Raw genomic sequence first — 4,654 nt, 5'->3', positions numbered from 1 at the left:
TTAGATGGGTTGGGAGTTCTGGGGGGGGCTGTCAGGGGGTGGGGAGTGGTTGGATGGGGTGTGGGAGTCCCAGGGGTCTGTCTGGGGGTGGGGGTGTGGATAAGGGTTGGGGCAGTCAGGGGACAAGAGGCAAGGAGGCTTAGATAGGGAGTGGAGTCCCGGGGGGCAGTTAGGGGCAGGGGTCCCAGGAGGGGGCAGTCAGGGGACAAGGAACGGGGGGAGGGTTGGGGGTTCTGGGGGGGCGGGAAGTGGGAGGGGCAGGGGCGGGGCTCCTCCCGTCCTCTTTTTTGCTTGTTGAAATATGGTAACCCTATGGGTGCCCGTTTTTAAAAAATGCTAGAAGACAAGAACCTTCCACACTTTTAAGCCATCTTGATAGTTGTAAATTAAAACACAAAACGTGCCTTTGGTTACATATTTCATTTTTTAAATTAAAGGTTCCACACCCCACACCTGTACATTCTCTCACTCTTTTGGCTTCTGGGTCAATTCTACATCCTTTTCTGAATAGCATCGGTTCTTGCTGCAATATTAATACAAGTTCTCTGTTTTAATGCAGAATGCCCAGTGTTGGCTCTAGTTGTGTTGATTTCCTTAGCTCTCAAGAATCATTTCTTATAAGCCTGTCTCTGTGGCTGGGCCTTATGCAGTGCTCTCTGCCGAAACAGAAGCCCCTAGCAAGTGAAAAGGCTGACCGCCAAACCCTAGTTGTGCTGCTTCTTTCCAGATATGGCCTCTCAAATCAGAGAGGAAAGATGAACTTCCTTGGAAAGGGTTCTGCAGTTGACAAGAGAGATTCTCCAGAGGTTCATGTTTGAACCCAGATCACCCTCTTCACTAGGGTTTTATCATAGGGCTTCTAATTTAAGCCAGTTTGACACCAACTTGCCAAAGAGTCTAAGACTGCATGGACAGAACGCACTGAATAAACGGAACTTGTTTCCCCAGAGCTCCCTGCCCTGTTCAGCCCAACCTCCTCCTCTCTCTCCCTGCTCTGGGAGTAACACACCTCTCTGATACAGTGTTGAATCTAAACAGGCTCATCTGCACCTAGCTCCCATCGGAGTGCTTTCCTGAGCTGCCTCTGAACCCCGGCAGGGAATTCACTCCCAAAGCCACAGGCTGTCGTTTGGCTCAGTGAGCTTTCCTCCAGGGTCACCACCACAGCAGCCTGGAGCCACCCAAAGAGTTGGGCAGCCTATCACAGGCAATTTCTGAAGGAGAGCTCCGGAGTCAGAAGCCCAACACGTCTGCTCCTCTACCACCACATGCCTCACATGCAAAATATTTACACTTCTTTCCAGAAACTCACATGCGCAAGTTCAACCAACCCCTGGCAGATCTAGTTGTTGGCATTATAGGGGCATCTTTTCACTAGGGTGATTGGTTCTTGAACACCTTTGCAAAGGCATTGATGCAACATGGATCTGTCTTCAGCATCTGAGATGCAGCTCTACACAAAGGATTTACTTTCCAGGTCTATTTGAGATATTTATTATAGCCAATGAGAAACCAATCCCACATTTACATGGATTTAGGCTCCCCTATCTCTCTTTCTTAGAGTGGCAGGGTAGGGATGAAATACACTGTCTTGTCTGAAGTATGAAGAGCATATATTCTTTAGATTGCTCTTCAAAACCACATTCCTACGGATCAGCTGCTAGCATTTGCAGGCCCACTGCATCAGCAACACACTCTTTTGAAGGATTACAATTGGATTTTCCTCATCTTGGCATGCAACACTTGTTTGTGAGCACTGGGACCAAAAGGTCAAGAGCATACAGCTGCACCAACAACAGGGAATGGGCAGGCACTCCAGAAGCACCAGTGGGAGCAGAGTGAAGCGATAGAGTTCTCTATGCAACATTAAATTAAACCTGTACCTCTCCATTGTTCCACTGAGAGAGGCTGCTGATTTGTTCATGAAAATATATTGCTTAATATTGGGGTAGTTATATTACTTGGACAATTGAATGTCACCCAAAAGTGCCTTTTACCCAAGTTTCTCTTTTTTTAAACAAACAAACATTGGATTCTTCCTGTCAATCACAAAGTTTTAGAAATTTCTCACACACAAAAAACACCAGTGGAAAAAACCCAGGAAAGGTTTTATGAAATGAAACCAAAGCACGTGTATTATTTGAATATAAACCTTCAGCTATTGTCCAAAAAACACCCTTCCAATTTTATAATTCAACAAAATGTAAGAACATAATCATTGAGTCTGTCCCTAGTCTACTAGGTAGGCCCACAACAATTTTGCAGCTTTCCGTAGAAGCCAATACATTTCCCCCCAATTGTTTGCTTTTCCAGCACTTAGCCTATTACACTTATGACCAAACCAGTCCCAGAGGATTAAACAGACATTCAATTGATGCTGATCTGATTCAGGTCCTTTAAAAGCTGACTGTTCTGTCATCTGTGATTTTGCTTCTACAGTTTTTTCTACCATTTTGATGCAATGAACTATGGAGCAAATCCTCCTTCACAAACAGATTTGGGGTAGAAATCTGGCTCTTCAACTTAAAATGCTACAAGGAATGAACTCCGGATCATACTCCGACCAGCATGATTCGAGCACTTCTTCCTGTCCTGGGCTCCACCTATGCCCTTATGTTTGAGATCTGTCTATTGCTTAGCCAGCATGACTGATTCTGTAGCTTCTCTGAATCATTTTAAAATCTGGTCCTTGTGTGGTTGCAGTTATTTGTTAAGTTAGGTCAAACCAAATTTCCCTGGATACCATGCCAGTACTGTCAGCTACCTGTCTGTCAAGTCCTTTCAAAACCATCCTCAATTGCATTTGTAAGTTTAGTGCCTCTTTATAGAGCCCTTGTGGTGCAGAAGCCAAGCTGTATTTTGATCAAAATTCTCATTTTCAAGTTCCAACACTTTTAGGAGTTGGATACACATATAGAGATACAATCTTCCTGATTGTTCCACTACTATTGCATCCATCCTCCTTTTTCAACCAACCAAGAGGATGATGGTGGCTGTGGAAGAAGTTTTGAACCACAACATGCACTAGAACTGTGGTGGGCCTTACTTCTTTCTCAGTGAGGTATAAGCACTGTGCTGAATGCCCACACTTACATAAGAAGTTTAGGATGACTGCATCTCTGAAAATTCTCATATTTTTATGCTCAGTCCAAGCAAATGGCTAAGATTTCTCTCCCATATTTCACCCCCTTCTTTCTTGGATGGCACCTTCACCCACATGGACACAATATTCTTTGTTTTTTTCTTTGCAGCTGTAAATACCTATTGACTGGTTGCTTGAGACTCTTGATTGAGCCATCAGCATGTTGCTTAGAAGAAGTAAATGGCTGGGAAGATGCAATAGTAGCTGACGGAGGTTTTTTTATTGATTATCTTGGTCTCTTGGCCAGAGGTTCAGATGGTCTGTGATAGAGACCTATTAAATCTCCTCTTATTTTCAGTATTATAAATTCCAAGAGATCTCAGTGGGGCTCTCGACTTCTTTAAATTGTGTAGAGAAGCATCTGTGAAATCCACAAGGAGCTTACAACCGTCAAAGGGGAGGTCTTCAATGGCACTCTGAACCTCTCTCGGAAAGCCCAACATCTGCAGCCAAGACACTGTTCTCATGACCACTGCAGTGGATATAGACCATTCTGCAGTGTCTGCCACATCTAAGGAGGCCTGGAGCAATGTCTTTGCTAGAAGCTGACCCTCTTAAATAGTGCCTTGAAACTGGTCATGATGTTCCTCTGGCACATGCTCAATGAAGGAATTCAATTTGTTAGAATTGAAGTAAAGTGCTCATGTTGTGCACCACTGAAGGTGATTTTGTTATTGGCATAAAGGAAGCATCCTGCCTTCTTATCAAGTTAAAGTATACGCATTTCAGGTTGTTTTTAATGCACAATCATCAATTGCTCTATGCTATTTATTGGCTGTCAGAAAAGGAGAAATTGCTCCTGAACGGAACCAATAGTGAAGAGCTGCTGGAAGGCCTGGGACAGAGACTTAAATGATCACTGCATCTATCTTTTGGTGACAGCATCAAAAAAGTCTCACTTCCAGGATCATACTCATCAGCGTTCTTCTCTTACACTTCAATAAGACATAGTTTTATTCAATGGTACATTTGCTCTTGAAGAGTCTGAAGAAACTGATTTTCTGCATGGTTAGAGATGAGCACAAATTCTTTCTATCCTGCTACTTCACAATTCTTGACAATGTTAATATTTTGCTTTAGAAGAATAATCTGTTTTCATTATTTCAATTCATTCAATTGATTGTTTCCTTACCACCTCTTTCAACATTATACATCTTAAGTTGGATATATACCAAGTATCAGTGCGTGAAATCAGTAAATTCTAATCACTGCATTCATAGTATTGACCAGCAGCTTTCACACCTGTTATAGCTGAAATGAGAAACAGCCCCCTACTGCACACTACACACAAGGCTGGTAAAGCTGAAAAATAGCATAATCTAGCCAGATTTTATATAAAGCCAGGTTATCAGATGCTCTGCCAACCTTCCAGAAGTTCCTAAATTTAGGCCACATCTAGACTATGGGCACTACAGTGGCACAACTATGGCACTGTAGCTGTGCCACTGTAGTGCCACAGTGTATGTGCTTCCTACAGTGATGGAAGGAGTTTCTGCGTTGCTATGGGAACTC

The sequence above is a fragment of the Trachemys scripta genome, chromosome 3, assembly GCF_013100865.1.
Source record: "Trachemys scripta elegans isolate TJP31775 chromosome 3, CAS_Tse_1.0, whole genome shotgun sequence".
Taxonomy (NCBI): domain Eukaryota; kingdom Metazoa; phylum Chordata; order Testudines; family Emydidae; genus Trachemys; species Trachemys scripta.
Note: the sequence above shows the minus strand (reverse complement) of the source record.